Source organism: Triturus cristatus, chromosome 4_2 (genome assembly GCF_964204655.1).
Source record: "Triturus cristatus chromosome 4_2, aTriCri1.1, whole genome shotgun sequence".
In the NCBI taxonomy this organism is placed as follows: domain Eukaryota; kingdom Metazoa; phylum Chordata; class Amphibia; order Caudata; family Salamandridae; genus Triturus; species Triturus cristatus.
In genome coordinates, this window is record NC_140586.1 from 863,044,104 (window position 1) to 863,068,302 (window position 24,199).

A 24,199-nucleotide genomic window follows, 5' to 3' on the forward strand; every position below is an offset into this window, starting at 1 on the left:
AAACACATCATTCGGAGAGTGCAATACAGATACTCATAAAGCGAGAATATACCGGCAATGTTAACCTAACCTCTAAATATATAAATGTCATGAAAACCAAACAATCATTCGGATTATATCTCGCCATTAACTCCAAGTTCAATCATGCTATATTACAAAGACTGTAAATACTCTTTAGCCTGGACCTCAGATGTAAAGAATCTGGTATGATCTTTGAATAAGACTTTTAGCTTCGCAGGATTGAGTAAGAAGGCTTGTGCCCCTTTAGCCTGAAATGGTGATATAAGCTGACGAAGCTGCCAGCGTTTTCAGCAGTGTGGTGACAATAATTTGGCCGAACAAAGAATTCCAGACCTTTGCCGGCCCTCTTTCTAACAGGGCGGGCCAGCTTGTACACGGCTTCCGAGCAAGAAAATTATTAAGAGAAATAAGAATGGCTCTGGGTCTAGCTGTTGATTGAACGGGACCGGGACGAATGGAGAAAGAAAATCTGTGTGCCCTCTGCACCTCTCTCTGCCAGTCCCACTGTTTAAGTTCAGGAAAGGCCTCGGAAAATAGCTCAATAATAAACTTGCGAGGATCTTGGCCCTCCATGCCTTCAGGAATCTGAAAGACTCTGAGGTTATTACGACGAGAGCGATTTTCTAAGTCGGCTAGTTTCCACTGAGAGTTGTCTTTCAAAGAGCGTAGAGTCTCAGTCATAGCTTTCTGTGTTACCAGTTCGTCTTCTAGAGAGGAAATCCGTGTCTCGGCTTCATTGAGTCTAGTTTTAAATTTCGTACAGGTCTCCGCTATACGATGCACCGAGTTCTGAAGCTTACGGCAGGAACTTTGTACTCTCTATCTGTGTCTCCTCCCTATGGGTCATTATTGATATATCAGGGCAAGTGAGATCTCTTCAGGTGAGCCCGGTGCGTTTCCTTTAACCACCTCAGTACCAGTGCCACTCTCGGTTGTAAAGGAGTAATCCCACTGTAAAGCATTGCCACCATTGCTGCTATCTACCACCGCAAGCCCCTCTTTGATCTCATATTTCTTTTGTACCGTATGGGGGCTAGCGTCAGAAGTATACCCTCATGTATACTCCGGCTGTGCGCTGCTGAGGTCGCTGCCACCGGCCCCCTGCAGTCCATCATGGATCTTTAATCCTAGCTCCAGATCTTCACTGGAGTGGTCTGATAGAGAAAAAATATTGTAACCAGAGTCTGTATCCTTAAAGGGAGATTTGGTATTTCGTAAGTCCTTTTTAGCACCTGATTCCCATTTTTCTGCGTTTTCAAAATTTACAGTAGTTAGTGAACAAACCGGATTTTCCTCAGTATAAGGGGTGTTACATCCATTACTGTTATGATTAAGCCCTCCTACAGCGCATTCCGCCATTGGTGTTGATGACAACGGGTTGGTATGAACTGCCTTACTATAAGAGATCGCATAATCTGCTTTCCCCATGTTTTGGACAGTTACAGCATCAGGACCCTTCATAACTCCTTCTACAGGTTCAGCTTAAGGGGAATTAAAAGTTTTTTTCCTTTCTCTTCCCCCAGAAAACAACTGAGGAATAGTGCGCTTGCTGGTGGTATCTTCAGCAGTTTTTTTATCGGTTAAAGCTATATTCCCCTAAGTAACTCTGTTGCCATGATTTATACTTGTTGAATTTCTAGTATTCACTGTTCCAACTCCCGCTCCACCACCAGTTGAATCAGCCAGGGGGGGAGCTATCCCTCTCGCAGCCTTGGGAGGTATCACCGGGGAGTGTAGCGTGTACCTAGTCGGCCACCGTAGAGCGCTGCGGCACCGAGAACACCACACCTGAGACAGCGCTGAACGCTCCAGTAGCCCCTCTGCAATCGCTGCAGTCCCGCCGAAATCACAGCCGCCGCAAAGCTCAGCATTCCGGAGAGACCTCCAACCGGTAAGCTTTCCGTAGTTTTGTGCCTATACAATAATTTTTAAAACACCCGTTCTCCAGCGCTGATACCCCTCTGTCCTCACACAGGCAGCAGAGCAAAGACATCCGTAAGAACAGGGAATCACAGTCCCAGAGGCATTCCAAGTAACATGCCGAGGAGCCACTCTTCCGAATTTTCAAGTCCATAAAGCGGTTTCTCGCACTACGAATGTTACTTTCGACCTGCCGATGATTGCATGGCATTCACCACAACATCGTCTCTAGGCAGGAACCCGGTCAGTGTAGATACAGGGAAACCCAGGAGCGATCAGCTCACATGTCCGAGCTTGCGGACGCCATCTTGCCCTTGATTTCCAAGGGGATGCACAGTTAGATGCTAATGAGGTTTAAACAAAGGAGGTGCACAGGTAGTTGCTTATGAGGTGCAATCACAGTAGGTGCAGAGGTATGTGCTTTTGAGGTACAAACAGAAGAGGTGCACAGGTAGATGATTATGAGGTACAAAAACGAAACACTCGGGCGTTCAAAGAAAGAGACTGGAGGGTTAATTTGCTATCAGTCATTTCTCTCAAACCTGTGGTTCTTACCCCTCCTACAGCACTTGTTGCAGAGATAAGGCCTGAATTAGAGTCTGTTGGATAGGATATTGCCTAAAAATGTGACAGACATCCTGTCTGCCTTATTACAATGATATATATATATATATATTCACTGAAAAAACCATAGGTTTCAGGGGCGATATAGTTAGCTGGACTTTTCACTCGTACCATAGAAATTCCCCGTTATAGTTAGTTCAGCTAACTATAACTCGCGCGCCCGCAATGCACTGCTGATGACGTCACATATTACATCACTCATGACATGGTCAGTGACATCACTCATGACATCACTGATGACATCTCAAATGACATCACTGATGACATCATCCAGTGAATGTGTGTTTTTCTGAAAATTATATATGTTTTATATATGTATATCTCAAGGTCGATGGAAGAATAAATGGGTATATAAATGTCTAAATGGATGATTTGTTTTTGAAAAATCGATTGTGTAACTGACTGATTAAGTGTATCTTAGTGAGTAATGTTTAAATATGTAATTATCTGTATCAGTCTCTCACTTTGTGTATAAGTGGCTGCATGGGTTGGTGAGTAGCTACATGAGTGTCTATATAGGTTATTAGTTGATTTTTTGAGTATCAGTATGAGTGTCTGATGTCTGTATGGTTCGGTGGGGGGTATTACGTAGTGCATAGGTGCATGAATAAGTGACTCACTGTTTGTGTTGAAGACAGCATGTGTGCAGGACTGTATGGGTGGATGAGTGTATGCATGGGTGTGTTAGTGAGTGACTGTCTCAATAGTGTCTCTATGAGTAACTACATATGTTTTAAACTAGTATATGTGACTATTGGTGTATATAAGTGAGTATATGTGAGAGTGAGAGATTGAAAGAGTTCCTGTATGAATAAGTATGTGTTTCTATAAGTGATTGTTTAAAAGACTAAAGTATGAGTAAGTTTCTGTAGAAGTAAGTGTGGTGGTGTGTGTATAACTGAATATGCAGGTAAACGGATGTTTGATTCTTTATTAGCATGAGTGACTACGTGTGAGTAACTTTATGGATGAGTGGCGTTGTGTAACAGAATGTATAGGTGTATGAATACATATGAAGAGTGAGTGCATGTATGAGTGACTGTATAGGACTGTTGGTGAAAGAGTGGATGTGTATGTGGATCTTACAATTACTGAATAGGTTGTTGTAACTGGTATTGGTATGTACATTGTTTTGAAAATTTTAATTTCTATTTTTGAATGTGTGTATGAAAGGTTATATTAGGGGGAGAGGAGGTCTGCCACTCTATCACAAGGATGATGTCATCAGTGATGTCATGAGTGATGTCACTGACCATGTCATGAGTGATGTAATATGTGACGTCATCAGCAGTGCATTGCGGGCGCGCGAGTTATAGTTAGCTGAACTAACTATAACAGGGGAATTTCTATGGTTTTGTACGAGTGAAAAGTCCAGCTAACTATATCGTCCCTGAAACCTATGGTTTTTTCAGTGAATCTCTAAGGTTTTTTAAATGCTAATTCCTAGCTATAACGTGCCTGAAACCTATGGTTTTTTCAGTGAATTTCAAAGGTTTTTTAAATGGTAATTTCTAACTATGCCTACAGAGATAGGACAGGTGAAGAAAGAAGGAAAAACACACAGAAAGATAAAAAAGAAATGCAGAAAGAAGCAACAGAAGTCCTCAAAGACGAAGAAAAGTGCAGGAAGAAATATAACGTGCAGAAAGAACAAACAGAAGAGCAGAAAGAAGCCTTGTTGCAAAATCATCCTGTACCCTCGACTTTTTCAGACGGATACTGGTGGTAACTGAGTCTGCCTAAGCAGTCCTAGAGCCAGTGGTATGTTAAAAGACACTCAGAATACAGTGAAAACACCTACATACACTAGGGCACACTATGCGTTGGGGTCCCCCTGTGATTAGCATGACCTCCTCTGTAAGCCCCTAGTATATAATAGGGCAGGGGATTAAAACTACCTCTTAAAACGCACCACAGGGCGTGTTTGAACACGTCACCTCATGCCCCGTCCCCTCCCTTCCCCACTGTGTAAACACACCCTGTAGCCATTTTAAGTTGGGAGATTAAGTCCCCTTGAATCCTGAGGGTCCCTAGGGTCCAACTAGACCACTAGGTACCTCCAGTAAGCGCCACAGAGCTGCGTTGCAGAGAGGTGTAAAAAGTGGCACGGCCTGCACCACCTCTCTGCAACGCAGAGCAGTGGTGCTTACTGGAAGCACCTGGTGGGCTAGTTGGACCCCAGGGTCCCTCAGGATTGAAAGGGAATTATTTCCCCAACTTAAAAACACGCCACAGGGCGTGTTTGCACACGTCACCTCAGGCCCCGTCCCCTCCCTTCACCACTGTGTAAACGCGCCCTGAGGCCGTTCTGAGTTGAGAGATTAAGTCCCCTTGAATCCTAAGGGTCCCTAGGGTCAAACTAGCCCAATAGGTACCTCCAGTAAGCGCCACAGAGCTGCGTTGCATGGAGGTGTAAAAAGTGGCGTGGCCTCAGAACACCTGTCTGCAACGCAGCTCCCTGGCGCATACTGGAGATACCTGTTGGGCTAGTTGGCCCTCAGGGACCCTCAGTATTGAAGGGGAATTAATTCCTCAACTTACAACTGGCCAGGGGGCGCGTTTGCAGAGTGCTGCAAGGAGGTGGTATGGCCTCCGGCGCGATGCCAGACTTTTATTTATTTATTTTTAAGAAGGAGGGCTGTGTGGCCCCCTTTCTTTTTCTAATTTATTAGCCCTGGGGACCCCATTCCCCAGGGCCTGCACCCTAATTTTTTTTTGTTGAAAAAAAATAATTTGGCCCTCCCAAGGCCTTAATCGGCCCCGGGGACCCCAACCCCCGGGTCACGGCCTTTTTTTTTTTTTTTTATTCTTTAGGAGGTGGGCTGTGTTGCTGGACAAACCGTATGTACCTATCACCATGACGATTTGCGTGATATTCATTAAAAGGCGACTATGCATACAATGAATCCACGTAGAATGTATTCACACCGCTAGTGAAGCTCTGACATGTCTGACACCCTACCGTGCCTAATCCCGGCGCCCCCGCTGGTGGGTACTCTCCAAGTAGACATCCTTGTCGTTTATTTATACAAACATGGGTAGCTATTGACGGGCACATTTAATACACATGCACACCAAGCCATTCAAAGGGGATTCGACAAAAATTCAACCAAACTATGCAAGAAACCCCCTCACGGTTAATAAAACACACATCCACCGCCGGATGTGTAATACTTTTTATTTTACTCTCTGGAAAGGAGACAAACCTCACTTGAGAGTCACAGCGTGCTCCTGGCTGAGCCCAATGCTGTGTTCCACCCACCATTGCCTGCCGAGTGCCACACACCTCTGTGTTGTATTCCACCATCTAGTGCTTATGCTATGACACTCTCTAGCCCATGTGCACTGTAACACCACCCCGTGAATATGTCATGCCACACTTGCCTTCGCACGGGTTATATTGCCCCATCTAACGTGCCTTCCTCGATGCCTATGTTATAAGGCACAGCGCTATGACATACTTATTACAATCTGGGATCCATATCTTTGTCACAGTGCATATGCAATGTTACACTACCCAGCACATATTTTATATTACAACTTTAGAGACTACTTAGGTTACACAACACTGCCCTGTGCATATTACACTCCAAGGCGCATATCACATAGCAAGCGCTAGTGCCTGTGCTATCTCGCGCTCTCCAATGAATCTGTCATTGCGCACAATGTATTGCATATTATATTTCACGCCCCGGTTCATCTTATATCACACTTTTTGGTGCATAGTTTATACCATATACTATATCTAGTTTTCTTTTTCAATCGTGCTCTCAGGACTATGTTCTATATAACACTGCGTCCACCTACCCTTTTCACGGGCATTACATTTTGCGATGGGTGGTGGAAGGTCAGGGGATGTTTCTGCCAAGTGAGCCCGGAGTCACAGTCCCAAACGTTCTCTTCTTCCTGAATAAAAGTGAGATTATGCTGCATACTTGTTCATATTTTAAGTAGTTCGCACAGACACACATTTTAAAAACAATAAAGTTCCTAATACCCACCTTCTATGAACAGTTAGCTTGCTGCCCCATCCACCTCCTCCCTATCCTCTGTTGTCTGAATCCATGGACTAGCCTCCTCCCTCCTGCCATGCATGGTCTGATGTGCTGCCACTGCCCTCCATTTAGCATGATGTACCAGTCCACTCCTCCTGCCCTCCATTGCCTAATTATATGGGCAATCATTGACCTCCTGCTTAGCCTCTGTGCTTAGCTTGCTGCCCCTATTCTCCTTCCCCCTGCCCTCTGATGTCTTTGTGCATGCCCCTGCTCCATCCTTTTTGACCACCATGTTCCATGGACCTGCCACTCCTATCTACTCTGAGTGTTCTGTTGAGCTGCCACTCCCCTCCCACCTGCCTAGCATTGTCAGATGACTGTAACCTGTCCCTGCCACCTCCACCCTGCCTGTCCACATGCCATGCCCCTATCCCCTTCTTCCTGTCCTTCATGGTCCATTTTACTGCCACACCCTTCTGCCCTCCCTGGTCTGTTGTGCTGCAACTGCTCCTCCTGCCTTCCCCGAGCGGTCTGTTGTGAGGCCCCTTCCCCTGAACTCTCTTGTCTGTGCCCAGGTCCTGACCCTCCCTTCTATCCTCCATGGTCCTTTGTGCATGCCCCTGCACCCTCCTTCTTGCCCATCATAGCCATTGTGCTGCCACTAACCCTCCCGCTTGCCATGCATGGTCGTCTGTGCTGCCATGGCCCCTCCCACCTTCCCTGTGTGGTCAGCTAGCTGCTCCTGACCCCCTCCCACCTTCCCTCCATGGTCTGTGTGTATGCCATCAGTCTCACTGTTGCTCTCCATGGTGTGTCTCCATGGTCATCTTGCTGCTCCTGTCCTTCCCCCTTGCCCCCAGCCCTCTGTTTCCATGTGCAGACCCCTATTCCCTCCTTCCTGGCTTGTCGGTTCCATTGTAATGCCCCTGATCCGTCCCTCCTGCCCTTTATGGTCTGTTATCCTGCAGCTTTCTCTCCTGTCAGTCCATTATGGTCAGCTAGCTACCATTGCCTCTTTCCCCTCTGTTGTCTGTTGTCCATGTGCATGGTCCTGTCCCCTCCCTATTGCTTTCTATGGATTGTTGTGCTGCACTCCCGTCCCGCATGCCCTGTGTGGTGTATTGTGCTGCTGCAAACCCTGATGCCTGCCCTGTAGGGTCAGTTTGGTGCACCTCTCAATGTCCCTCCTGTCCTCTGTTATCCGAGTCCATGTCCCTACCCCAATTCCTCGTGCCTACCATGATCCAATGTACCATACTTGCAAATATTTTGAACTTGGTAAGAGGGAGATTTTGAAATAAAACTGGGGTATTGATTTTCTCCTTTGAGATACATTGAAAAAGAGAAGATTGTAGACAGGAACCAGATCAAGTAAAGCCCATTTGAGCTTAAAAACATTGGACATTTCCTGGCTGAAACGGGTCTGTTGGCATGTATGGTTGTATGACCACTGCCTCTTCCTTCTGCCCACAATGGTCTATTACATCACCACAGCCTCTCTTGCCAGTCCTGTATTGTTGGTTTGTAGCCCCTGCCCCCCTTTCCACTGCCATCCATAGTCTGTTGTGCTGCCATTGCTCTTCCTGCCAGCCTAGTGTGGTCAAATTGTTGCCTCTGCACTCTCCTACCTGCTTTCAATTTTCAGAGTCCGTGCCCCTGGCCTCTGCCTCTCAACAGTATCCCAATGAACAACTAGATTGCTAACATTCTATATTTATTACAAAAGTGTGGACTGCCTGACGTCATCTTGATGTAATCAAAACTGTAATGCCTAGAGCATTTCCTTTAGAAATTACATATATGAGATGGTCTTATTTGCATCAAAATTATGGTTAGTGCTCTAAAAAACTAAAATGAGGACATATTTTCTGAGTTTTCAAATAGCGACAAAGAAATTTTAAATTATTTGTAATCTTAGTTTTTGTATCCAGTTGACCACTTGATTAAATGTTGCATCCAAGGGGAGAGGGTGTGGTGTTACTTCCAGACCTGCAGACTTTGCAACTGGGGAACCAGGTTGGAGTTTCTGCTTCAGCACAACATTCTGTGATTCTGGTCAAATCACTTAATCTCCCCATGTCTACAACCAAAACGAATTTGATCTTGTGTGATGTAACCAATGCTCATGTAAAGCACTCCAATACCTGACAAGTCTGCACTATATAAAACTGCAAATACACAACAAATAAGTGTTTTGCACACTTCTGTCATTGGGCTACATTTGGGTGATATTTGGGCTACATTTGGGCTACATTTGGGCTCTTTTGTCTCTGGTGGCCATTTTAGGAGATTTATTTGTTATGAAGTTTCCTAATTTCCTCATTTACTGCAGTCTCCTCAGTAGGAAATGCTTTCAGTTTTTTACTTTGATTCCATCAAGAAGGTATTCAGATATGTCACACATCTGCCATAAATTCTGAATGTTAGCACTCTAGTTGCTCATTAGATCACTGTAGTAAAGCTACTGCTCACCACGGAAGTCTGCTGCTAGAATTAGAAGTGCATGTTTCAGTCTGCATATCAGAATTTTTTAATGAAATAGAAGAGGATTTGAGAAGTCGCTCAAAATATGCCCTAATTTTTCTTTCTTCAGCACTAATCATAATTTCTATGGCAAAATGAACCCCCTCATTGTGTTCCTTTTTAAATTAAATGTTTTAAGTGTTACCAGTTTATTCCAATCAAGATGGCTTCAGGTATGCCATACTTTTGTCATAAGTAAGACAGTAAGCGCTCTAGTTGATCTTAAGAACACTCTGGGACGTTCTGTCATTGGGCTACATTTGGGCTACATCTGGGTGATATTTGGGCTACATTTGGGCTCTTTTGTCTCTGGTGGCCATCTTGATAGCTTTGTTTGTTATGAAGTTTCCTAATTTCCTCATTTACTGCAGTCTCCTCAGTAGGAAATACTTTCAGTTTTTTACTTTTATTCCATCAAGAAGGCATTCAGATGTGTCACACATTTTCCATAAATTCTGAATGTTAGCACTCTAGTTGCTCATTAGATCACTGTAGTAAAGCTACTGCTCACCAGGCAAATCTGCTGCTGGTATTGAAAGTGCATGTTTCAGTCTGCATGTCAGAATTTTTTTATGAAATAAAAGAGGATTTCAGAAGTCAAAATGTGTTTTTCTTTCTGCAGCACTAATCATAATTTATATGGCAAAATGAACCCCCTCATTTTGTTCCTTTGCAAATTAAATGTTTTAAGTGTTACCACTTTATTCCAATCAAGATGGCTTCAGGTGTGCCATACTTTTGTCATAAGTAAGACTGTTAGCGCTCTAGTTGTTCTTTAGAACACTCTGGGAAGCTGCAGTAGAACACAAAGGAATCAACTGACAGTCTCTGCCCTTGTTGGATGTACATGTTTTACTGAGAATGTCAGACTTCATTCTCACATGACTGAGAAAGATAATGTGAATTTACAGAAAATATGCTCTCAGTTTAGCTTATAGATCACCTTCCAAACCTCTGTGGGAAAAGCATGAGAAAATAGTTTTCTCTAAAACATGGTTCATGATATCACAGCAGAAGGCTTTTTCACATGGTAAAATCACCTTAGAACACACCACAATTCCTTAACCTCTTCAGTGCCCCGCCCTTTCCCCGCCCTGTGCCGGGCGTTGCATTAGCGGGCGGGGTTCATGACGAGATAGTCTCGTCATGGGCACAGCACAACCGCGCTCCATGACGAGACCATCTCGTCATGGGCACTGAAGGGGTTAAATGAGTATGGTACCATCAACAAATGATTTATAATGTAACTAAAGTCTTAAAACCTTCTATTAACTGCAATGCTTTTTAATGAGGTGCTATCATGTATATTGGTCCCAAGATGGCTGCCAACACTTCTTGGATGAAGTGCTGACAGCCAATCAGATCTCAGGATGAGATGTGTGGTTAGGCTCCGCCCAGATATATATATGATTTTACTTTTGATTTTCTCAGGAACTACTGAACAGATTGACTCCATATATGCAAAAGGCACATCCCTGAGCTGAGGACTACCTCTTTGCCAAATTTCAAGTAATTCTGTTCAGCCGTTCGGGCTGTACCTTGGACTAAAGGTCCCTATGGAAAATTGCATGGGGAAAACGCGTTTTGGGACCCCCCTTTTTTCTCAGCCCCCGCTTGACGAATCCCCCCGAGACTTTCAGGGTAGGAGCGGAGCGGAGCGCCCCACCTATTTTGAAGATTTCGCGAGGATTCGTCAACCGGCGCCAAAGTTATTCCAAATAGAATGTTGCGGATTTCCTATGGAAACACGGTCCTAACTATAACTATCTACTGGCGACCGCCAGTAGATAATATATATATATATATATATATATATTATCTCTTACAATATAAATCAGGCCCTTGGTGTAGAATTGCGTCTTTTGAGTGTTGGACAATGTCTCTTTTATTAAAGGCACCGTATTATCCCACCACTACAGTGACTTGCAGTCATAAGGCCATTACCTAAGTTGGGGAGACGTATGAACTTTTGTGACGGAAGTGAGCACACTTCAGCATCTACTTTGGTCCACACTGCTTGTGAGTACTATATGGGAAATAAAAACTTGTGAAGTATCAGGAGCCTGATAATGGTTTTACTGAAAAAACTACTGGACGGGTTGGAGGAGATGTACAGTGTGATTTGCCCGTACCTGACTGAAAGCCTTCGTCTTCTACTAGTAATGAATGAGCCCTGAGGAAGTCCCTGAGTGGGATGAAACTCGGTGAGGAAAGTAGTTTATTATATGGTGTGGTTGTGCAACCTCATAGTGGAATAAAGGCACAATTATATATCTTATCCGCTCTGGTTTGTTTGTAAAACCCTAGCTAAGTTCTGGGTAGCTGTAGCTTGGAGTAGTCAGGCTTTATCAAAGGAACAAGTGTAAATCCAACACCAGTTTACAAAATAGATTGTATTTTTATTTTTGAATAGACACCTGTGGAGATGCTCCGTGTTCTTCTGGGCATTGACGATGTATTTAGAATGATGTCACTGTGGGGTTCTATGAACAGCAGCTGACTTTGCCAGTCTGCTGGAGGTTATTACACGAAGAACATGTACTATGAATAAAGGATGTATGAAACTACTTTACTGGCCTGCATGGTTACTACAGATTTTGGCGACGAGGATGGAATAGCTGTGAATGAATAACCTCCACCCCTGGAAAAGTGCTGTATCTGAAATTGAACAGTGCAGAAGAAATGATGTACTGATTGAACTGTGAATTAATCTCCATATTCCCCTTCAAGTCTTCGTGTGGGGAGAGAGATTGTTGTGTTCTGGGATTGCGAGTTTAAGCTGGGAGCTTGAAATGCCCAAGAACTCAATACTGGGAAGCTTTATTATTTTTTTGTCAAGTAGTCAAGAACTCAACACTAAGAAGCTGAGAATCATCTTCCTTGCCAAGTGTCCCTATTTTCACCCTTTCATTGCCCCTTGTTTGTGTTTAAAAACTGTGTGGGACAGCTCCGGTTTTTCAACGTTTATTTGATGTGTACTTGAGTACTAGTGTGACCATCATCTCAAGCGTTCTCACGAGCTCGGTTAGCTAGAGCGAGCAGTTCCAACCAGTGCGGCCATCATCTCCTGACTGCACACTCGATCAGCGCGAGCGAGCCATTCCAGTCAGTGTGGCCATCATCTCGTGGTCAGTGGTGCTCGTACGTGCTAAGTCCCTTGACCTAGAGCTCAGCGCGGCGTGACACTGTACCAACCTTGCATGTTGAGGACAAGTTTCCTTGCGTCCTTCACCGTGAGTGTTTGGAACTATCATTCTTCTTCCTGCATTCCTGTACCTTCGAAGTGCACGTCATCGCAGATTTGAATCTGCAAATAAAGAGGACAACTTTCTAGAGGAAGGACTACACCCATAGACTTGCAAAGTGGATCATAAACATAGAAAGTGAACAACTGGCTGGAAGAAAGACAACATTCATAGACTTGCGAAGTGCATTACAGACACATTATAGTATTAATAATGCATTTTATTATTTTAGACAATTATTTTAGTTCATTCTTTTGGTTTATTGTTTCAGTTTTTTATAATGATTTGTTGTTTTACCGTGTCATTTTCTTTGCGTGAAAATGGTTGAACAGAGCTTGTCTGCTCCTCCAAGTTTTTTTACCACTTCCTGGGAAAAATATTTTTTCTCTTACATGCTAGCCATTGCTGGAGATAAGTACGGTCCCTTAGGAAGACAAGCAATATTGCTTCATCATTTAGGAACTGAAGGTCGTAGAATTTATGATGATTTACCAGAGGTGTCTTTAGGGATGGGAGATGGTCAGCCTATAAATGTTTATGAAATGTCCATACAAATGTTAGAGAAACACTTCACACCTAAGATGAGTGTTGTTTTTGAGAGAATCAAAATTTTCTCTAGAATACAAGGTCACGATGAGGATATTATGAGTTATGTTGCTATGTTGCTTGGATTAGCACTAACATGTGAATTTCAAAATTTATCTGAGAGTCTCATTCGACACCAGACTCCTATCCTTGGATCCTACATTAGAGGAGTCTATACATAATGCCAGGTGTATGGAACACAGATAGGTGTGAATGAAGGAAATTGACATGAACAAACTGAGTGTTAAAGCTTTTGAGAAAGAATCGTCTTTGATTGATGTTAAGGAAGTTAAACTGAGTCCTAAACTCAAACCTGCACGAAGCAATAGAAAGTAAAGTGAGTGAAAAAAGAAAAATAATGTGCTATCGGTGTGGGGCTCTGGAGCACATTTGCTTACCAGTCTTGCGTGTGCTGCAAGAAGCATGACTCATAGAGTGTCTGGCGAGAAAGGTAATTTAGCATAAGTCTGCAGATCAAAGGGGAGGGTGCAAGATCCAACTGTAAATGTAGTAGAGGTTATGGAGGAAATACAACATGAGATTATATCTACTATAAATGACAGTGTGTTTTCTACAGTATAGGAATTGGTACAAGAAAAAAGTAGTTTGCAAGGAGTGAAAATAGAGAGTTCTGAACCACTAGAAAAACCTCACCGTGCCATTTCTTTGGGTACTGCACAAATTAATGCGTTAGCAGATTCAGGAAGTCTTTTTACTTTGATTTCCAAAGAAACTTATGTGAACGTTGTCAAGAGGAAGCTGGAGGATTTGTTGTCAGCTGATGTAAAAGCAGTGAGGTAAGGAGGAAGGAAAATCGATATTATTGGTGTGAGGTGGATAAACATATTCTTTAAGAATAATGGTGTGCATGGGAGGATTTGTGACTGAGGAAGGATCTAATCTTTTGGGATGGCGTCATCAGCATGATTTGAACATTGTTTTGCTAATGAACCTGTGATGGGTATAGAATTTGGGAATGCGATTCTTTCACTTAAGCATGATGCTGATACAAAATGGAGTGAAGAATTATTTCAGTCTTTTCCGAATGTACTCACTGATAAATTGGATAAGCTGTAAGGTTTTACTCCCAAAATAATATTGAAAGAGAGTGCTGTTCCAGCGGTCCATAATGTAAGACCCATACCTTTTCTCATGAAGGAGCCTCTCCAACAGGAGCTCGATAAGCTACTGAAAGAAAAGATTATTGAGCCTACTATTGAATCATCGGAGTGGCTTGCTCCCATTGTGATTGCCCCAAAGGCTGATAATAAGATTTGTCATTGATTTGCGTGATTTGAATAAGAACATTTGGGTAGATCGTCAACCATTACTCAATATCACTGAAATGTTGAACAGGATGGTGGAGGAAGTGTATTCAGTGTCCTTGACATGTCGGCAGCCTATCATCAAGTGAACTTGCACCCAGATTCTAGACCATTAAATTCTTTTGTGACTACTCTTGTGGCATACCGTTATTGTCGCATGCCATTTGGTTTAGCTTCGGCTTCTGCAGTTTTTCAAAGAGTTATGCAGAAAAATTTTCATGGTCTGCAAAACGTCTTGTGTTTTCAAGACAATGTATTGGTGGTGGGAAAATCTGAGAGTGAACATGGTCTGCTGAATGAAGTTTTAAAGAGAATGGAAAGATATGGTTTGACTGTAAAGAGAGAAAAATATCTATTACGTAAAAAACAAGTGTCTTACCTCAGTCACAAGACCTCTGCAGAAGGAATTAACCGTTGTAGATGTGCCTCGACCTGAGGACAAGGAGCAATTGAAGTCCTTCTTAGGACTTGCTGAATACTGTTCCAAATTCATTTCCAACTTTGCTGATGTGGTTGAACTCATGAGGATCCTTTTAAAAAAAAGGAGTGGAGTATGTATGGGGAACAAATTGTGATGCTGCATTTACTTCTATCAAAAATCTCTTACAACCGCACCAACATTGGGGCCTTTCGATGTCACTAAAAAGGCTACGGTGACGACTGATGCTAGTAATGTGGGCTTAAGTGCTGTTTTGACGCAGAAGGTGTATGGTGAGGAGAAAATTATTGGTTTTGCTTCGGGGAGGTTGCAAGGGGCTGAATTGTCCTATTCAGCTATCGAGAAGGAGGCTCTGGCTTGTTGTTGGGGATTGAACCATTTTAGATACACTTAAGACTGACTACAAGCCGTTATTGCATATATTCAAGTGTGGTAGGGGACTGGAAGGAGATGTTAATTCCCCGCATTTTCAAGTGGTTGTTATCTGTGTCAATTTTTGTGTAGAATTCATCGAGGGAAACAGAAATGTGGTGGCTGATTGTCTGTCTCGTTTACCGGTGACTGAAGAAGAGGATGTTTTTCTTTCGGACAAATTTATTGTCAGTCCTGTGGATGAAGAGTTAGCTTTGAGGCAAGACGAGTGGAGTGACGCCGTCCTTAATGATGACAAATACAGGCAGTTAAAGACTCTGAATAGCAATGGTTGTCAATGGTTGAGTACTCTCGATGAGTCTTTAAAGCAATAACTTGTGGTAAAAGATGAGTTGAGCATTCAGGAGGATAAGATGTTACTGTGTAGTCGCATTGTACCTCCAAGAATATTGAGAGGTAGAATTATGAGGATTGTTCATGAAGGACATTTAGGAAGGAGTTTAACTAAGAAAAGGTTGAGACATTCTTTTTGGTGGCCAAATATGGACAAGGAGGTTGAGAGAGTAGTCAGTGACTTGATTGCTTGTGGGAATAGCGACAAGTGCAAGGTGGTTAGGCAGCCACCGTTAGGATGTGTAGAACTACCCACTCGTCCATGGGAAAGATTGGCTTTGGATTTTGTTGGTCCTGTGGATAAGCTGGGTGTGAGAGACAGGATTTTGGCAGTTCTGGTGGATTACCGTAGCAAGTGTTTTGTGGTTAAGCCTATGAGGGACATCTCTAGTCAGAGTGTGGCGGAATTTTTGAAGGGAGTGTTATTGGAAGAAGGAATTCCCAAAGTATTCGTTTCTGATAACTGAGAGCAGTTGGTTTCTACAGTCATGGCAAGTTTCCATGAGGGTCTTGGTATCAAGCATTAAAAAGTGCCATTGTTTAGGCCACAATCTAATGGATTAGTGGAAAGGGTCAATAGAAAAGTCATGGAGAATATCCAGTTCTCTTTGGCCAATGGTCTTGCATGGTAGTGTGAATTGAACAAAATGTTTTGGGCTCAGAGTTACGCCACATTCTACGACAGGTGTGACTCCATTTGTGGCTCTCAAGAGAAGAGAACCTGCTGTAGGAGAGTAGGATCTGCTTACTATGGTTACCCCCACTTTTTTTAGGTTACCTATATCTACCTTTAATCACTGACACATATAAACCTATCAGTCACTCCTATGGCAGGCCTTATCAATCCTGAAGGCTGAGTGCTTGGTTTTGTGTGACAGGGTACCCATGCATGAGCAGGACCCTTCTGCAGCTTTCGGAATCTATTCTCTGAAGCTGTTCTATGATGCAGCCAGACCATATACTCTTAAGTGCATTATAACCTCGCGGTAAATGCTAACTTTGGAATAGCTGCATTGAAACATGTCGTGTTTGGTGTCAAACACTTTCGAATCCTACCCCCCGCCAGTCCTGGCGTCGGGGGTAGAATTCCACCCTTGTAGAGGGAGAAGGCATGTACACACTGGTCTGACCGGTAATAGTTTAAAAGAACCCTAGCATCACAAAATGGATGCTGCAGCCACAGACAACGGTCTGACTTCCTGCTGCTGGACGAAACTCCAGCAGGGAAGGCCTGGACAATAGGTTTCCTGTCACAAGGGAGGTGTAACCACCTCCCAGACAGGCTTTAGTGTATTGGGGCTGGGTGGGAGCACTCAGAGAGTGCATTTCAGACAGTGCTGGGGCACACTTGGTGTCCCTGTGCATACCCCAGTTCAAACCGGTTGCAAGGGCGCTCAGCCCCTGCTCTGGCGCGAAACTGGACAAAGGGAATGGGTGTAACCACCCCTCTTCCCAGACCCTCCCATAGGTGGGTCCCCAGAGCATGTCTAACCCCCTTTCTTAGTATAAGTATGGGACCCCAGTCCTTAGGACTTCAGATTACACCTGGACGAAACTCTGCAACATATATCCTGGAACTTCGACATTTTACACGACCAGAAGACGGAAGAATCTCCCTTGGGGTCAAGGAGTGACTCCCCTGGTCAAACAGGCACCAAGATACCAGCAAAGCTGAGACCCGCAACCCTCACGAGAGACGTGGGCCCAGAACTCCTGTACACCGTGCACATTTGCTAGTGCATCGACTTCCCGAACTTTCCTGAAGTTGTGATTAGGGTTACTTGTAGCCCAAGCCCCGAGCATCACCTGCACCCGAAGATTGTGGGCCTTCTTCTTGCACTTTTGCTTGAGGCTCCTTTGCGATCCCTAGTCCGTTGACTGGTGGGTCCCCTTGAAGGTAACACTACTTTTCCTTGGGCTTTCCTGGTTGCTCCAGACGTGCCCTGACTCCCTACCAAGTGGTGAGTCACCCAGACCTTGCTGGTCTGCACCGAAGCCTATCTCTGCTTTCTGCGTGGGCTGCTGTTGCCAAGGCTTGTTGGATCCAATCCGGGCACAGACACCGCAGCAATCAACATCCTTCGTGGGACAGCTCGAATCCAGCTCCTGGTCATCGTCGACGTCTCTGGGACCTCGTGGCTGAAGAGTCAAGCTTCACCTTCTTCACCTGCAAGCACCCGACATCGGTGGGCATCCGCTCATCGCCTTCCTGGTCACTGGCCAGTGACCCAGACTCTGGCCCCTCTGCTTTCAGGTTCTTCACATCTCCGATCCAGGCTTGGATCTCTCCGGACACTTTCCTCCTGGACGCCAGCAGCACTTTGCAGCAGATCGCCATTGAAAACGATGACGAAACCCGACCCGAAAAGACACCTATGCACCTGGCTTCCCTGGGTGAGGTAACTCGAGTACTCCGGTGCTCCCGTGGGTGTTGACTCTAGAACCTCCTAGTTCTAAAGGGGTTTGCTCCAAGTCCTCTTCCAAGTGTCCTTTATCTTTGAATTTCCAACTGCGACTTTCCCCATAGAAGTTAATGGTGATTTGCTGCTGTGTTTAGACACTGCACGCATCCCCCGTGGGTCCCCTGTGTCACTATCTTGGGTGGTTCCTGGTGGCCCCAGCGGTTCTAAAGGCTATAGACCTTGTATCTATGCAAGTCGTGGTTCTTATACCACTTTATTGATATATGGTTTGGTATGCCCCTAGGGCTCAGCGTATATTGTCCTAATTTACTGTGTGCTATTAAGTTTACTGAATGTACTTTTGCCTCTAGCCTCATAAAGAGACTTGAGGGATGTATTTAGAATAAATACATATATTTCATATATATACCTGGTGTGGTTCTCCTTTCATTTGGTCATTCACAAGATTATAGACTGGTAAAACAAGCTGCTTTACATTCCTTCAAGACTTAGCCTGAAGGCTGCTCGCTACAGCTACCACTAGGATAGCTTTCTATAAGGTTGTCTTTAACCTACCATCAATAAGGGGTCGTTTGGACTGGTGCAAGGTGCCCACTAGAATAGTGGACAGCATATGCCAGGCCAACTTTTCACATTGGTGTGCAGCGTGTGGGATTCCAGCTTGCCATTGTTTTACTAGATAATCTCAAGTGATTGATCATTTGAAAACCACTAAAGGTACCAGAGGTACATATAATACAAGCTTAAATACAGTAAGTTCTACTGAACTTAGAGTTGTGTGCCAAGGGCTTAGCACACCCTTTCTACAACTAAAGAGAGTAAAGTAGGTAACGACTAGAGTAGGTAGGTGCATACACCACACCTCACTAGTGATGTCTTCAGGGCCAGGAACCAGTGGGTCCCTGCCAGATGTCAGCACAGTGCAGACATCCAAGTATGACACATTCCCTTTCTCTGAGTTAAGGGCTCTTTGTACTATGAGGAAACTGAAGACAGGCAAGGGTGCCAACACCCAACCCCTCTAGATGACTTTAGAAAGGCTTCAGAGCCTGAAAGGGTAGACAGTGGGGTGGAAGCAGCATATGAGGAAGATCCCAGCGTTCCAATCCCACAGGAATCAGACTCTGATGCTGACCAGGGAGGTGACAATTACCTTGACCTGGAAAATGCAGCTCCTACTGGAGATGGAGATGAAGGCCCAGCGGGTCCCTTCTTTGTCCCCCCACGAAGAGTTGGAGGTGTGCCTAGAAGGCCAAGATCTCCTTCACAGGAATCTAACCATTCTGACACATCTGTAGAGACTTCTGTCTCTTCTCATAGGAGGGACACCTTCCAGGAGAAGAGAGAGAATCAGATGAGACTACAAGAGGCTCAACTGAGGATAAGGAGACAGCAAGTAGCCTTAGAAAGGGAGACCCTAGAGCTTGAAAAAGCTAAAAAAAAAAAAATAGGGACTAGAGTCCCATGGTGGCAGCAACTTCCCTAGTGGTAGAGAAAGGTCTCATGACCACAGGAATTTAAACAAGATTTTCCCTCCCTACCAGAGTGGGGATAACATCCACAAATGGATAACTGCCCTGGAAAGGGCCTGAAAAGTACAGAAGGTCCCCCAGGAGCAGTGGGCAGCTGTCTTGTGGCTCTCCTTTGCAGACAAAGGTAGAGACAAGCTCCTCACTGTAAGAGAAGAGGATGCTGATGATTATACAGCCCTGAAGAGTGCTCTGAATGATGGGTTTGGCCTAACCACTGAGCAGTATAGAATACAGTTCAGAGATACCCAAAAGGCTCAGACTCAGGACTGGGTTGACTTTGTTGATTGTGCTACTAAGGCTCTGGAGGGCTGGTTACTGGGCAGTAAAGTGTGTGATTATACAGGATTATACAACTTGATTATGAGGGAGCAGATCCTTAATAAATGACAGAATCAGCTGTTGCATCAGCACCTGGTAGACTCTGATCCGACCTCTTCCCAAGAATTTGGAAAGAAGGCAGACAAATGGGTCAGAACCAGGGTGAAGCAGAAGGTGCAGAACCAAGGTGGTGACCAGAAGAAGCACGATCCTAATAAAGGTGGGGAGAAGGGTAAAGACCAGAAGTCTTCACAAGGTCCCCAAAAATCTTCTAATGGGGGGGATTCCCAATCTTCCAAGAAGAAAGGCCAAAAGAAACCATGGTGTAAAGTCTGTAAACAGAACAACCATTGGACTAGTGATTTCACTAGAAATAAAGACTCAACTCCAGCCACCATTGCCCATAAGGCAACTATTCCCCCTAGTTCAGCTCCAGATGGTGGTACTCAGCAGAAGGGTGTAGTAGGGTTAACCCTGGGTTCTGAGATGGACTCTGGCCTAGTCAAAGTTCCACCTCAGGCTGTACTGGTCTGTGATGGAGGCATGGATATGTCCTCCTTTGTGAGTCCTAGTATCTTGGGCAAATACAGACAGCAGCCTTTGATAAATGGAAAAGAGGCTATGGCCTACAGGGATACAGGGGCTAGTGTCATAATGGTGACACAAGACCTTGTGGACCCTGGACAGATCATACTTGGTGAACTCTACCAAGTGACCAATGTTAGCAATGTCAGGACCAACCATGCCCTGACAGTTGTTATTTTCTCCTGGGGAAAGGTAACTGGCCTAAAGAAGGTTGTGGTGAGTGCAGACCTCCCTGTTGAATGCTTGCTTGGCAATGATTTAGAGACTTCAGCCTGGTCTCAAGTGGAGTTAAGGACCCATGCAGAAATGTTAGGGATCTCTGCACATGTGTTTGCTGTGACTAGGTCACAGGCCAAAATGTCTAAAACTGAACAGGCCCTGGATTCTGGAATAATGGACCAGGTGCCTTTCAAGAAAAGGAGCAGAAGGGTAAAGGAAGTGCCTTTCCCCCCTGACTCAGAGTGAGGATCAGTCTCTTGAGGGAGATGATTGTGCTCCTGAAGAAGGAACTGTCTCATGTGAGCTTGAGCCTGATCAGGTTGAGTTTGTGGGGACAGGGGTCCCTTCCAGGGCAGATCTGCAAGCTGCTACTGAGGCTGCTGGGAATGCTAGTGGCACCCATAAGATTTATTGAGATGATGGACTCCTATATTTAGAGGGTAGAGACCCCAAGCCTGGTGCAGCCAGGAGGTTGGTCATACCTTTGAAAGTCAGGGGCTTCCTATTGACACTAGCCCATGATATTCCCTTAGCAGGTCACCTGGGCCAAAACAACACCTGGGACAGAACTGTCCCTCACTTTCATTGGCCCCATATGTCAGAAGACACCAAGGAATTGTGTCGCTCCTGTGTCACCTGTCAAGCCAGTGGTAAGACAGGTGGTACAACAAAGGCCCCCTTGATACCACTACCTGTGGTGGGGGTTCCCTTTGAGAGAGTGGGGACTGACATTGTTGGACCAATGGATCCTCAGACAGCATCTGGGCACAGGTTTATCCTAGTGGTTGTGGACCATGCCACTAGGTACCCAGAGGCAATTCCCCTTAGGACCACTACAGCACCTGTGGTGGCAAGAGCCCTCTTGGGAGTGTTCTCAAGAGTGGGTTTCCCTAAGGCGGTAGTTTCTGACAGAGATGCAAACTTTATGTCTAGCTACTTGACTGCAATGTGGAAGGAGTGTGGAGTGAATTACAAATTCACCACCCCCATCACCCACAATGCAATGGTTTAGTTGAAAGGTTCAACAAAACCTTAAAGGGTATGATGAAGGGTCTTCCAGGAAAGCTTAGGCAGAGATGGGACATCCTACTACCCTGCCTTTTATTTGCATACACGGAGGTTCCTCAGAAGGGGGTTGGCTAAAGCCCTTTTGAACTTCTGTTTGGGCATCCTGTAAGAGGACTATTGTGTCTGGTGAAGGAGGGATGGGAGTTACCTCTCAAACCCCCTAAACAGGACATAGTGGACTATGTACTTGGTCTCCGCTCCAGGATGGCTGAATACATGAAAAAGGCAACTAAAAACCTTGAGGCTAGCCAGGAATTAAAGAAAGCCTGGCAGGACCAAAAGGCTGTACTGACTGTACAAGTATATGGTACCTTAGGTACTAAGGGCATAGGTACCACAGAGGCCTGCCAGGGGCTGAAGCATGTATTATGCCACCCCTGGGAAGCCTTCCACAATGGCACCACAGGACTGCTACTGCAGCCTGGGTAAGGTGGTGCATGCACCCCTTACTAAGATATAGGTTACCTATATCTACCTTTAATCACTGACACATATAAACCTATCAGTCACTCCTATGGCAGGCCTTATCAATCCTGAAGGCTGAGTGCTTGGTTTTGTGTGAGAGGGTGCCCATGCATGAGCAGGACCTCTCTGCAGCATTCGAAATCTATCTCTGAAGCTGTTCTGTGATGCAGCCAGACCATATACTCTTAAGTGCATTATAACCTCAAGGTACATGCTAACTTTGGAATGGCTGCATCGAAACATGTCGTGTTTGGTGTCAAACACTTTGGAATCCTACCCCCTACCAGTCCTGGCGGCGGGGGTAGAATTCCACCCTTCTAGAGGGAGAAAACATGTACACACTGGTCTGCCCGGTAATAGTTTAAAAGAACCCTAGCATCACAAAGTGGATGCTGCAGACACGGGTCTGACCTCCTGCTGCTGGACGAAACTCCGGTAGGGGAGGCCTGGACAATAGGTTTCCTGTCACAGGGAGGTGTAACCACCTCCCAGACAGGCTTTAGTGTATTGGGGCTGGGTGGGAGCACTCAGAGAGTGCTTTTCAGACAGTGCTGGGGACACACTTGGTGTCCCTGTGCATACCCCAGTTCAAACCGGTTGCAGGGGCGCTGACCCCCTGCTTGGGCGCAAAACTGGACAAAGGGAATGGGTGTAACCTCCCCTCTTCCCTGACCCTCCCATAGGTGGGTCCCCAGAGTATGTCCAACGCCCTTTCTTAGTATAAGTATGGGACTCCAGTCCTTAGGACTTCAGATTACAACTGGACAAAACTCTGCAACATATATCCTGGAACTTCGACATTCTACACGACTAGAAGACGGAAGAATCTCCCTTGGGGTCAAGGAGTGACTCCCCTGTTCAAACAGGCACCAAAGAAGCATCATGCTGGTCTGCATTTCCGAAGCTCCTGCAGGACTCCGAAGTATTTGCGACTCAGGACACGCACTTCCAGACTTCTCAGAGGCCGACACGAGATCCCAGCAAAGCTGAGACCCGCAGCCCTCACAAGAGACGTGGGACCGGAACTCCTGGACACCGTGCACATTTGCTGGTACATCGACTTCCCGAACTCTCCTGAAGTTGTGCTTTGGGTTACTTGTAGCCCAAGCCCCGAGCATCACCTGCACTGAAGATTGTGGACCTACACTCCACGAGTGTTCCGTGGGCCTGCTTCTTGCACTTTCGCTCGAGGCTCCTTCGCGATCCCTAGTCCGTTGACTAGTGGGTCCCCTCGAAGGTAACTCTAGTTTTCCTTGGGCTTTCCTGGTTGCTCCAGACGTGCCCTGACTCCCTACCAAGTGGTGAGTCACCCAGACCTTGCTGGTCTGCACCAAAGCCTATCTCTGCTTTCTGCGTGGGTTGCTGTTGCCAAGGCTTGTTGGGTCTAATCCGGGCACCGACACTGCAGCACTCGACATTCTTTGTGGGACAGCTCAAATCCAGCTCCTGGTCATCGTCGACGTCTCCGGGACCTCGTGGCTGAAGAGTCAAGCTTCACCTTCTTCACCTGCAAGCACCCGACATCGGTGGGCATCCGCTCATCGCCTTCCTGGTCACTGGCCAGTGACCCAGAGTCTGTCCCCTCTGCTTTCAGGTTCTTCACATCTCTGATCCAGGCTTGGATCTCTCCGTACAGTTTCCTCTTGGACGCCAGCAGCACTTTGCAGCAGATCGCCATTGAAAACAACGACGAAACCCGACACGAAAAGACACCTATGCACCCGGCTTACCTGGGTGAGGTAACTCGAGTACTCCGGTGCTCCCGTGGGTGTTGACTCTAGAACCTCCTAGTTCTAGAGGGGTTTGCTCCAAGTCCTCTTCTAAGTGTCCTTTATGTTTGAATTTCCAACCGCGACTTTCCCCATAGAAGTTAATGGTGATTCGCAGCTGTGTTTAGACACTGCACGCGTCCCCCGTGGGTCCCCTGTGTCACTACCTTGGGTGGTTCCTGGTGGCCCCAGCAGTTCTAAAGGCTCTAGGCCTTGTATCTATGCAAGTCATGGTTCTTATACCACTTTATTGTTATAAGGTTTGGTACGCCCCTAGGGCTCAACGTATATTGTGCTAATTTACTGTGTGCTATTAAGTTTACTGAATGTACTTTCGCCTCTAGCCTCATAAAGAGACTAGAGGGATGTTTTTAG

At 45.4% G+C, this 24,199-nt stretch overlaps 1 long non-coding RNA gene across 1 annotated transcript in view; it reads right to left on the reverse strand.

Moving 5' to 3' along the window:
• LOC146835274 (uncharacterized) overlaps positions 1 to 24,199 on the reverse strand; it is a 47,564-nt gene that overhangs the window by 13,730 nt on the left and 9,635 nt on the right. The window contains exon 2 of the long non-coding RNA XR_014960706.1: positions 12,282 to 12,393. This is a non-coding gene — a long non-coding RNA (uncharacterized LOC146835274). The remainder of the gene's footprint in view (positions 1 to 12,281; positions 12,394 to 24,199) is intronic.